The sequence below is a fragment of the Melospiza melodia genome, chromosome 2, assembly GCF_035770615.1.
Source record: "Melospiza melodia melodia isolate bMelMel2 chromosome 2, bMelMel2.pri, whole genome shotgun sequence".
Taxonomy (NCBI): domain Eukaryota; kingdom Metazoa; phylum Chordata; class Aves; order Passeriformes; family Passerellidae; genus Melospiza; species Melospiza melodia.
Window position 1 is genome coordinate 103,204,366 of NC_086195.1, and position 12,821 is coordinate 103,217,186.

The 12,821-nt window shown below is 37.5% G+C and overlaps 1 protein-coding gene across 5 annotated transcripts in view; it reads left to right on the forward strand.

Moving 5' to 3' along the window:
- Positions 1-12,821, forward strand: part of SCEL (sciellin) — a 68,568-nt gene that overhangs the window by 11,588 nt on the left and 44,159 nt on the right. For 2 of the 5 annotated variants that reach the window (XM_063149496.1, XM_063149500.1), the window contains exon 2: positions 10,384-10,688. The gene's annotated coding sequence lies outside the window, so the exon portion shown is untranslated. The remainder of the gene's footprint in view (positions 1-10,383; positions 10,689-12,821) is intronic. The other 3 variants (XM_063149497.1, XM_063149498.1, XM_063149499.1) reach the window with 3 other exon arrangements.

Sequence of the window (12,821 nt, forward strand, 5' to 3'; positions counted from 1 at the left end):
AAATCTGACTTGTCATTTTCAGGCTTCCTTTCAAAACAGTGGAGAGAAATGGTAACTTTCACAGCCCAAGCCACTGACCTACTTTAATCTGCTTTTGTGTGAGATTACTTTAGGGGTGTCTTGAGTGATGAATTTAGAGATAGGAGCCTAGCTTTTGATGTAGTCTAGCTTTTTTTGCTAAATAGGACCTGTGATGGAAAGTCTCGCCCAGCTCTGAGGAAACAAGTGGTTGAAAATTGCTGTCACTGCTCTCTTGTCTCCTTCATTGAGTAGAATTCAAATTCTTTACTTACGCATTAATTGGCATTTAGCTGTCCCAGACTAATAGCCTGAGAGATCCAGAGAAGATGACCTAATGGAGAGAGAGATCCAGAGAAGCCTACACCTGAAATTACTGGGTTCTTCATGTTATGCTCTTACTCACTGTGGCAGGATCTGGAACCTGAGGAACTTATCTGGGCCTCTGTGATTACATCCAGATAATTATAATCATTCTGTTTTGATTCTTTCCCTTGTAATATCACCCACATTATTTAAAAATCATCCAATTTCAATGCCCAGCCTTGTTTTAATTTAATTTAGCAGCAGCAACAAAAACAAATTAAAAACCCTTCAATTCTCTTTCATGTACTGAACATTAAAACTCCTGTAAAAGTTCCTTTTTCTGCCAACATTCTTTCCAAAGTACTCATAATTTGGAAAACAATTTTTAGAAGAATATAATTTACTCAAAATAAAAGGGAAGGAAAAATTTATATTTAAAATGTACTGAGTTTGATATCAGTCTATTGGCCAGTTTATATCAAAGGACAAGTTTTTTGAAAAGGCAGGAAGAAAACTCAGTTATTCCTTCAGCTTCCCAGCTCATAAGGCCCTGTTTGCAGATGTGTTGATTAAGGAAATGTATTCTCCTTTCCCTCACATAGTTAGTGATTGAAATCTGCACCTGAAGTTTATTCCTTGGAAGATGCTTGGAAATGCTACTAAACCTTCTAATTCTGTGGATAAGGGAGAACAATAAGTCAGCTGAATTATTTTGCAGGGAAGGGGAATGTGGAGGGCTGATGCCATTTCCATGGTACCACTTTAAATTTTACTCCTGCAGATGAACTACATAAATCTGCTTTGCTATTTTTTCTGATATTTGAACAGGTGAAAAATTTTTACTGGATTGCAAAGGTATTTATTAGCAAGGAAAGTTCGTACATATCTTAAACATGTACGAACAAAGTAAAATTCTCTCCATGTTTACATATTTGCATACTTTCCACATTTGTCATGTAAACAAAGACAGTCTGAAGAATTAAAGTGACAATGCTCTATGACTCTCAGTTGAGGGGCTGAATGACAAATCCTTCGCTAAGATTTGTTTTAATACCTGACAAATCAACATTCCACAGAAAAAATGGTATCACTTTGATTGTATTGCTAATTGTTTGCATTATCATCAAAGAATTAGGAAAGAATTTTAATGCAGTTGAAGTTATGTGTGTTATACAACTTTTGACCATAGAGGCATAACATGACAGTGGCACTCCTTGGTCAGCCCCGTATTCTGTCTCCAACAGCTGCCAAAAGCAAAATTCTGAAATTAAGGAAAGAGTGGAAGAACAGGGAGAACATTTAAGTTGCTTTCCCTAAGTGTCCTTAGAGTCTCCATCAATTTGCTTCTCAAGGTCCTCTTTAGCCCAATGGAATTTCTGTTTATTTAGTAACCATCACTGCTTTTCTCTTCCTCAAGCTTGTGTCTCATTCAGCTATTTGACATATGGGTACACACACATGCCTATATAAGTACATGCTTGCACACACACACACATGCACAAGTACAGGCAGGCATGAGTATAAATAAACTATTTCATAAACTATTGGAGATACATCTTCTTGCAGCAAGGAGAGCTTACATCCTACATACAGAAAGAAACACCTCTCTTTTTTTCCTTCTCCTCTCCTCTCCTCTCCTCTCCTCTCCTCTCCTCTCCTCTCCTCTCCTCTCCTCTCCTCTCCTCTCCTCTCCTCTCCTCTCCTCTCCTCTCCTCTCCTCTCCTCTCCTCTCCTCTCCTCTCCTCTCCTCTCCTCTCCTCTCCTCTCCTCTCCTCTCCTCTCCTCTCCTCTCCTCTCCTCTCCTCTCCTCTCCTCTCCTCTCCTCTCCTCTCCTCTCCTCTCCTCTCCTCTCCTCTCCTCTCCTCTCCTCTCCTCTCCTCTCCTCTCCTCTCCTCTCCTCTTCTCATTGATGCCAAATAGCTCTTGTACTGGGGAGAATTGAAATACACCCTTCTCATACTGTTTATGATGTTTTTATACTTACACCTCCTTTCACCACACTAAGACAGTCTTAGCTGATGCATTTGTTCAGTGTGGGGAGAAGTAATTATGCATCTTTAATCATCTTTTTTTTTTTCTTCTCTGAACCTCTTAAAGTTCAATTCTATCATTTCCGATTCACGTTTTTGGTCTGTGTCTTATTTTTGCAGTAATTGATTTTAGAACACATTTTCTACTAACTCTTTTAAAATAAACTGTTCTGTGCTAACTATACCACAGCCAGCATCTTCTAGGAACCTTCCTTTCTTCCATGTCCACATTCAGCTTTGATGTGGATGGAGAAAAGGATCACAATCTGTAACGTTTGGCTATCATGCACAGCAGATAAGTGAGCTGATAAAACCAGTATGGAATGTACATCAAAGGAAGATTTCAGTAAATAGGTGGGATATTGGTTTGTTGGGTTGCTTTGATTGGTATGGAATTTCCATGTAGGCTTTCAAATGACAATCGATTTTTCAGTCAACTAATTTGATCCAAATAATAAAAGAAGGAATTACAAGAGAAAGCTGCTTAGGCCTAGCAGAAAATTGAAACACAATACCAGGGCAAGGAGAGGAGAACCAGTCTATCAGATAAGTGTAATGTGAACTTCCCCACATGGATATCATTCTTTGGGGCAGATACATCTCCTTATCTGCACTATAAAAAAGAACAGCCTGTGGGGGTTGTCTCCTATGTATTTACAGTGCCCATGACCAATTAAATGCTATAAGAAAATTTCAGACAAGGAGCAGGAAAAAACTTTTCTTTTTTTAACTTTGCCTCTTCTAACATATTTTAGAGATGTCTTTTCCTGAGATCTGCACTGTTTGTTCTTTCCCAGTGCTCTTTCAGTGGGGATTTGATAGAGATATTACAAAGTCACTTTTTAATGAAAAAAGCCCATCTAATCCTAATTCTCACACTCCCTCTACTACTCTAGGTCACAATCTGATTCTTTAGCCATCTATGTGAATGTCCTTTGTTAATTCAGAAACTGGTAACAAATTAACAAATAAGCTATTTATCAATGACATAAGCTACAGAACTGGTTACACCCATTCATCTGGTGCCACACAGATGTCATTGGATTTAGCCAGATTTTCAGCACAGTTTTCCTCAAATAACTGATCTTATCAGTAACTGATAACACAAGTAACTATGTTCTTTAGCTAAGGCAGTAATAGCAGTGGTGCAAGATCAAAATACTCAAGTTTAGCATGCTATGTACTAGACTTTTAGGGACTTCTGAAATATATTTTACTTATTTGCAGAGTCAGGACCTATTCAAATTGTGAGAAAATCAGGCCTAATAACATTAAAGACTGTGTACCTCCATGAAATGCACTGGCACCTGCTATGAACAGAAGACACTGCTCAGACATTTTCTGGGGCAACCAGAAGATGTGAAAACTTTGAGACATTTTGCATAATATTTATGACATTTTTTCTTCCTCCTTTAGTTTATGAACTTTGCCACACCCTTTTGGGAGAACAATGGGCTGCAAATACATCTGTATTGTGACTAAGGTTTTCTTAGCATTCAAAAAATGCATATGAAAAAGCTCTGACAGTGCTCCTTCCTGTATTCAGAAAGGTGTGGTTAAAAAAAGATTGCATGCCTTAATTTATCCAGTTGAAAGGTCTTCCCCAGGAACAGCAACCTACAAGAACTAAAGGAAATGGCTTGGCTGGCAAAAGTTAATCCATAAACACAACATTATCTCTGGTGCATTATGGTATTTCATACCAGACTTTATGAAATGCTGTTCTCACTTTGACAGTAACTTAATCTAGTGAAAGTGCTTATAAGTTCTTCTGCCTCTGTACAATAGCTGTTGCTACACCATATTACAAAATAATTCTTATGTCTACCTATTTTAATCATTCAAATGAGAAAGTGCTGAGAAATTTCAAAAAGAAAAAATGAGAAATCCATACATATTATCTAAATATTCATTTTGACAGTAGTGAGGCGAATATTTGTATGCCATAGTAAAAGGGCTGTACCATTATTCTTTCTCCAGTGAATATTTAAACTTTCAGGAGGTAAAAAACCCCAGGCAATTGTGTTCCCTTACACAAAAAAATTATAACTCAGTGGTTAAGGTAGTCTGCTGGTAAAAATAAGCTGTTACCAAAAGCAGGAATGATTTGAACTTGGGTTTAGTCATATGCTAAGTGACTCTTCCAATTGGTGAGCTGTTCCTTTCTTGTCCTGTTCTTTGAGAGAGTTAAGTGTGTGTCGAAGAGTTAAAGAGCACAGTTGCCTGTCTCAAACACTGCTAGGCCACAGAAGGAACTTGCCATAAAATAAGCCACCACAGTGGGCAGAGAAGGGATGAATTTGAGACAGGAAGGCCCTAATTTCAGGCCTGGTAAAGGCAAGATCTGGTCAGCACATTCTGGTTAATGGATCTGGACAGAAATTTTCACCATGGCAAACTGTGTGAAAAGAAACAATGGCTAATAGGCATATCACTGGTCAAACAAGGATCACCCTAATTATGGGACAGATGGCATCTGAGACCACCAGTGGCCACCAAGGCCCCCCAGATATGTCTCTGTGGATACCTGGAACTTGGGCTGGATAAAGGTGGTACTGTTGTCTGTGTGTTGGAGGATGAATTACTTGCCTGTAGAACTTGCTGAAGTTTAGGGCTTGACACACTTCAGTGATCTCAGGCCTAGGGGGAGGTTAGGAAAGCTTGGGAAGAAAAATGTATCACTGATTGCAGACACAAAGAATGCAGAGTCTACAGGCTACAAGGACATTTGGCATACCTCCCAAGATAAGAAAGACTAATAAACACAATTCACAGGGGAGATCATGACAACCAACTCATAACCCACTGACCCATGAAACCCACCAACTCAAAAAAAAGACTGAGCATGCAGACCAATTTGCTTTGGAGTAGAGGGGATTGTTTAGAGAAAGAATAGAGAAAGAATTCTAATTAATAAGAGATGTATAAAAGGGGAAAAGTTTTGAACAAGCCTGGGACCCTCTCTCTAACTCTCTGTCTCTCTCTTTTCCCCCCATCCCTCTTGTCCCCTTCACCTCTTTTCCATTTATTTCTATCTCTCTACCTCACACTCATTGTTCAAATAAATCTGTATCATTGACTTGGGTATATGGTCTCTGCACCTAAACCTGTGCAGAGGCACCTCTTAATCATTGGGTTGTAAAAGCATGAGCCTTGCACATGAATTAGGCAGAAGAATTCTAATTTTTGAGCATAAAGGAAAGAACAAAGTTGTTACAAAGTACTGCAGGTAGTTGGCACTGCCAGCAGTTGCCCTTTGCAAGGAAGCCCAGGACATGGCTTATTTACCTTTAAAACCCATATCCTAGAAGGAGTAAGGAAGCCCATGAAGAAAAGGCCTTTCCATCTCATTAGTATCATTAGATCTAATGATAGAATCATATTAGATCATTTTATTTTGTCTTTCAAGGAGCACGAGGACCAGAATCTTCAGGGGGAATTTATAATGTTAGAATAACCTGCCATGGGAGAAAGTCATACTTATTTCTCCCTCTCCTTTGTGTTGCAGCCATGAATGTTGGGATTCAGATTGATAGAGACATTCATAATCTGGTTCTGAGTCACACATACCTCTTGGTAAGGGTGTACCCATAGGCAATATATTCTCTTGATTAATTATTTTGACCAGAGTGAAAAGTAACTCTGTATAAAGACCTAACACAGGTCTCAACCATCAGCTTATTTTATGCAGGGCTGGACTGGGAATTTAGGGAGGAGCAGGCCGTGTGTTAGTCACCTTCAAGAGGAAGGTGTCACCCTATGCATGAGCATCACTTCCTTTTCTATTTGCTGCACTGGGTTTTTTGCAATAGTGACCCCTTCCCGTTTGACTCAACCTGTTGGAACTGCTGTCTATGTACATAGGTGAGCTGACATTAAGCTTAAGGAAGAAAAATGTGCAGGTGGCACAGATGTGCAACCCACATCCCCAATAAAGATTACATTAACAAGCTGTGTTAGTTTGCTAAATGCTGCCTTGCACCATCCACTGCCTACACCTATCTGTGTGTTTCAGAGTGTTTAGTTTTAGTAATCTTTTGACATGAGCTCTATTGAACACAATTAAATTTGGAGAAATCAGGGCCAATTATTAGGACCATACTAGTTAACTTAGTAGGAATAGGATCTGGACCTGAGCAATATCCTCTGTTTGTCCATATTATTATCACACACAGTCCTTGACACAGTATTGTTAATGACAATTATCTGTCTCTGAAAAAAGACTTAGGCATGGACAGATCTCCCTGTTACAAGCTCTGGACTGCTTTCAGCAGGAGTGTGGATGAGGCCACACAGTTCTTTTTGAAAAGCAACTTTAGTGATACAGGTACAGAACATGCTGTGCTCCTTGTCCTCAGGCCAGATAATGGGCTTTGGTATGTTTCATTTAATAGCTTAAATGTAGCTGCTTTACCCTATCTTGAAACTAAAAAAAAAGAATATTATTTGCTAGGCTGTTGTCAAATCTTTTGGACATACCAGTTATAGAATCTCCTAACCCATAACACCACAGTTAACCTATCCTTCTTGGAAAGTCTGAAGTATTACAGGACTTCTCTTCTGGAGGACTGAGTGTATTAAAAATATATATTCAGTAAAGTATTCTTCCCTTTTTGGGAGGAGTCACAGAACCTTATTTGTCTAAAAATTTTTTTCTGAGTCACTGCTCATTCCCAGCTCTGTGTTGTGAATCTACATAAAAGCTCAATAGAGCTAGGCTACACTATGCTATTTTCATTATGCTGTCTTATAAACCTTAACAAAGATGTGGAGGTAGCACAATATTTTGCAGTAGGGTTTGTACTGAAAAATGGAAAACCAACAAAAATTGACAAGGAAATAATGTAGAGAAAAATGTATTTTATTAGCAATCAAGGGATATAGAATGTCTAGAAAAGTGGATAAGCTGAAGCTAAGAACACTGAACACAATCATCTTGTTCAGAAAACTATGAGAGTTGGGAAGTATGGTAATGTATTACCACTGTAGGGTGCTATAAGCTTTTGACTTTAATGACACTGAATAAGCCATTCAAAACTAAATTATGGCACTTGTGAAATACTTCTGTTCAGTTTTCTGCCAGTGCTACTCTGTTTTAAAAGTCAACATCCCCTACTGGCAGTTTCTTAGCAGGCATTGTGAGAGTTCCTTGGATGGCAAATAAGCCTTCATTGTAGATGGGGTATTTAGAATGAGCTTGCTTGAAATGTCTTCCAAACTGTGTCAAAAAATCTAAGCTGCAAGAGAAAGTGGCCTCTCATTACTGATCACTAATATGTCCCAATTGCTGGTTATTAATAAAGGATAAAGAGGATTTATTGTAGGGAGGAATTCTAAGATATTTCTTGTTTTCTGTCATAAATTAGGACAGGCCACACACTCTGCTAAATCAAGGTATCAGAATGATTTTGATGGGGTTCTATAAGCCTAGGATGTTGCCAGTTATGTTTGTATCTACTTTTTAGAGAACTTCCTCTTTTCTTCTTGAGAGAATGACAAGCAAAAGCAGAGTATTTACTGAAGTTCCAGCAAGTAGATAGATAGATAGATAGATAGATAGATAGATAGATAGATAGATAGATAGATAGATAGATAGATAGATAGATAGATAGATAGATATGAAACAATTTACTGTTTGCACCAAAGCACCTCACTGGTTGAACTAAAAAGAAAAAGAAAAATATACTTGAAATGTGATAAATCAATAGTAGTACATGCCCAGTGCAATGGTTAGGTAAATTACACACTCAGTTAATAGTCATCAGTTGTCAATACAAACTTGTTTGTATTTTTTGCTCTTTTCTGGCACTATGGAAAAATCTGTGTCTAGAATACTGCCTGCCTGTGCTTCAACTTGGATGGTTTCTTAAGAGTAAGAAAGGTAGTAAGGAAAATATAATTCAAGTTCTGAAATAGTCTGAGAAATTACATTTTGCTGTATTTCACTTCTATCCTTCCTTGAATTTAACATGGACCTTATACTAGAGAATTGAAAGAAAAATGAAGCCTGACTGCGGAACAGTTCTCACACTCTGGCCATGGCTGGATTTGTAAGTGTTACATGTTATACTGAGGTCCAAAGGCAAAGTTTGAGTTCCTCTGAATTTCTGAAAGCTGAATTTCTTCAGAGTATGAGAAGTTTTTCATGGAAAATAGTTATGTCATTTTCATTGTTATGGTTATGCTGAAACTGTTCAATTTCTGATATACATCACTACATCATATATTCTTTATTCCCTAGGAACATTGCTTGCATGTAGTTACAATACAGAAAATGAGACAGACTGTTTATAAGTAAGTCAGATTTACTTCAGTCTAAAAAAAGGTTGTATTATTTTTTACAGCTTTGAAATATTAAGTAATCAGCATAACTAACACCAAAAATTCCCCATCCAATTAATATAGTGGTTGTCACTAAAAGACAGCTGTCCTGCTTTATTCCTAGGCTGAGGTCAGCACCATTGCTGGAATTTCATATGTATGCATGTTCCTATAGGCTGTCTACTCTGCCACACCAGACACCAAAGACTTAGCAAGGACTGCCTTAGAATAAGCCTTGGGCTTATTTGGGGTAGCAGAACTGGCCTGCTCTGCCCCAAAGTTTCTTCTCTGTGTTCAAAGGCCATACATGCAGGAAAATATAAATGTAATTTCTCCAGACTATATTGTTTGCATCTCTATTTGTGTTTCCCAAACACTTTGGCGAAAGAAGGTAGTGCTGTGAGGCAGGTTAAGCATATCTCTGATTTACAAGTGGGGCTTGTCTGGTTGAATGGAAACTGATAACAAATTCATATCACGTAGCACCTGAATTTTGAAAGAAAAGTGTTTCGAAAAGAAGGTTTTCCTACTCTCAGGTGTTACTGTGAATAAAAGCTAGATGTCAATTTCAAATTAAAGTGTATGTACGTTTTTTAAAGCTAATTCCCATTTAATGCTAATTCCTCATTTCTTATGGGGAAAGATATTTGTTTCATATAGGAGGCAACTAAATGCTCAATGTGTTTGTAAAGACACGTATTCACAAAAGTTTCTTCTTGACTGTAAAAAGATAAATACATAGTACCTGAAAATTCCAGGACTGCTGTAAGTATTTTTGACTTTAAGAGACACAGACCCTGAGATGCACAAAATTTAGAAATGTTTGCATGCTTATTTTCATTAATTCTGAGATTTGTGGTAGTTAATAGTTTATACTATTAGTGTAATATGTGGTATTTTCTTGTCTGCTGCTCTGCTTCATCAGCTGTCTTTTATCAAATAGAACCAATGTTTGGAGAATAGCTTCATACTACTAAGTACCAAGCCTATGAAAAGGTAACCATTGACAGAAATACAGGCTATTACTAAGTTAATTCACGCCAGTTTGCCTTTTTGTGTTCAAAGAAATTCTTAATTTTCACAAAAGATAATAGGACTAAAGGTTGCTAAATGATCTCTCACATATTTCAATTCAAAAGCTGCCCAAATATAAAATAAGGTGGACTTGTACAAGATACATTAAAACCAGCCTCCGTATCTTAAAGAAAAGCATGGAATTGTACACAGTATACCTATGAGAAAAGTACTGATTTCATACTGCTGTGTTTACTAACAGTAAGGCAGTTCTTAGCCTACAAATCTATTTGCAGCCATTTTAAAGAAAGAAAAAACAAAAGTGAACACAAGTTCTTCCCTCCTTTGTTTATTGCTGGCAGTACAGAAGGAGAAATGCAAATGTGCAGAGATAAGAGAGACATGCAACAAGATCTCACGTGGCAGGGATTTCCCCCCAGATCTTTTGCCTCTGCCCACGTACCCAAACGGTGCAAATAATGCAGATCAGATCCCAGCATGTGATACCCACGTAACACTTCTGCAGAACTTCTCTTTGGTGAAATGTGGTGTTTCTTCATGTTCATCCCTGTAAATACCTGCAACTCTGGCTGAGAGGCAGCCCTATAGCTCTGCAACACGTATTTCTGTGGAAAAACCAAATTACTCTAGCATATTTTTCCAAATGGTAATTGTTTGGTTTTCTGCTTTCAAGGTCTGTGAAGGCAGTTCATTTTGTGAAACCCAGCCCTACTGCACTTGAAAAGAACAGCAAGCACAGAAGGACAACAACTCACCCGTACTCTTAATTGATCTGGTATTTCTACAAGGTGCCACCCTTTTCCACACCTCCTACCTCCTCCTTAAGTGACTCAGCCTCTGAAGGAGAAATCTCTTGACTTTTCAGACAGCTGGATGGGGAAGAACAGTTCAGCTCTCAGTCTGCTTTGATTGCGCCTCCCTTCCAGGCTGACTAACCACACTGAGCCACACTAGGACACGAGCTTCTGCCATACCTAGGTAAGGGTGTTAACTGTTCTGGTTTTATACTGTTCCCTACCATGTTGGGAAATTCCTACGTTTTCAGTTGTTCTGTGATTTCTTACTGTCCAGTTTAGGATGCCATTTCAAAGGATCTGATTTTTAAGAAGTATGAAGAACTTGACTATGAAAATGCAGCTCTGAAAGTTATAGAGTTTTCGTGTTCAGATTCCTGAGAACTTTCTGACTTCTGTCCAGACCATATTAATTATTTCATTATTTATATTATATTGCTAATTGCATTTTATTCTAGTGATAATTCTCTGATAAATTCACTGTTCAGACCACTTTTCATGAATTGCTGTTTTAATGTCATTTTTGCTCTTCGGTTCATTTTGTTTGGTTTTTTTCTTTGTTTGGATTTTTTGTCTAAAACTAATAAGTATTTACTCTTTTATCATTTTCTTGAATTATTTTTATTATTTTGGGGAAAAAAAACCCCAACCCCAAAACAACAGTTGCCTTTAATTTTCACCTTTGCAAAAATACCCATTCTACTTAAATGCAAGGACTTAGCTATACAATGACCTGAACACATGTATAAACAGGAAGTGTTCTTCATCAAAAATCTAGTGAATTGAATGACAGAGCTGAATAAAGAAAATTAAAATTATCACCCCCTTTTCTACACTCTATTAAAAAAAAAGCCTACATTTACAACTGAATGAGTATTTCTAATTTGAAAATACATACAAATTTGGATTGTGATTTAGTTGATTTTACATTAGTGACAGCTCCACAGCTTCTTTCAAAACAGAATCTCCTCCGCCCACATCTTGAAAAACCAGTTTTGAGAGCTCTTTCAGCTACAAATACGTGAATGATTGCTGTCATATATTCACGTGGCCTCTAGTCCTATCTTGCCTTTCTTTCTCACACAAATACACGTTATTTTTGTTTTCTGTGTGAATTCTTTTCTGTATTATTAGTTCTGTGGAAAAAATGGTAGAGTAAAATATTTATTTAAACACAAAAATGTGTTATTTTCAGAAGTTCACAAACGTATTATATGGCTATTGCTCTGATGTGTAACTCCTGAAATAAAATCTGTCTAGGAACATATTTTTGTGATTGTTTAATATCTTGAAATAAATGTAGCAATTTTTAAATGTAATTTTCAGCAAAAGGACAAAAAAGACTAGCTAATTGCCAAACAAACAGAATCATGTTACGTGCAATTGTGTAGGGAAGAAATTAGAACATCAGTTATATATAGAGATCTGCACCTGACAGAAGGGGCCTTTAAAGCTGTTTGAAAAGATCATATTCTTGTCTGTAACAACAAGTTCGGATTTATGAAGGATTGTACAGCCTTGAATGGTTCTGGCTGTGATAGTGATTTGCAAAACAGCCTCTATCTGCAATCAGGAAATACTTATTTGAGTGTAAGTGTAGGTAGGCAGATCTGACAGCCCAGTCACAGCACTCTTATCTGAGGGGAGAAAGGATGGACGTGGACAACAGCAAAATTACTATTGACTTCCAGACCAGTAAGATTTTACCTCACACAATTATGGGTACTTGTCTAGAAGAAAAGCTGCAATTATGTGTCTTAGTAGGGCTTGGAAATCTTTATCCTGTATCAAGTCAGGATTACTTAATTCAGTTGCTTGCTCACACTAAATTCAAGAGAAATGAGGGAGGACATAATGAAGTTTGCTGACTTGAAAGTTGTTAACTGAAAGCAAGGAAACTCTGTTGTGTCTTTCATAACTGTGATTCAGACCAAATGTGATTTTCTTTAAACCATCGTGTTCTCTACATTCAACTCACATAAATCAAAGATAAGCCACATACTATAGAATTGAGATTAAGAGTTACAAGGGAAAACAAAAGGTAGAGCTGAAGTAAGTCTTCAGTTCTAAAGGAATGATTCTACAATTTTGAGCTCTGGTTTCTGACAGGATACTGACTGTTCAGCTTTGTTCAGAGCAGAAAAGTCGTTCAAGAAAATCAAATTTTGGTGGCAAGCTTCATATTTGGGATAAAGAAAGAACAAATTTTTATTTTCACATGGCAAATATTAGATGCTTTCAGAGAGCTGCAACTTGAAAATCATGTAGCAAACAGCAGCCAGCAAGCTGTGGTTGTGTAGAGCCATATACTGAACCC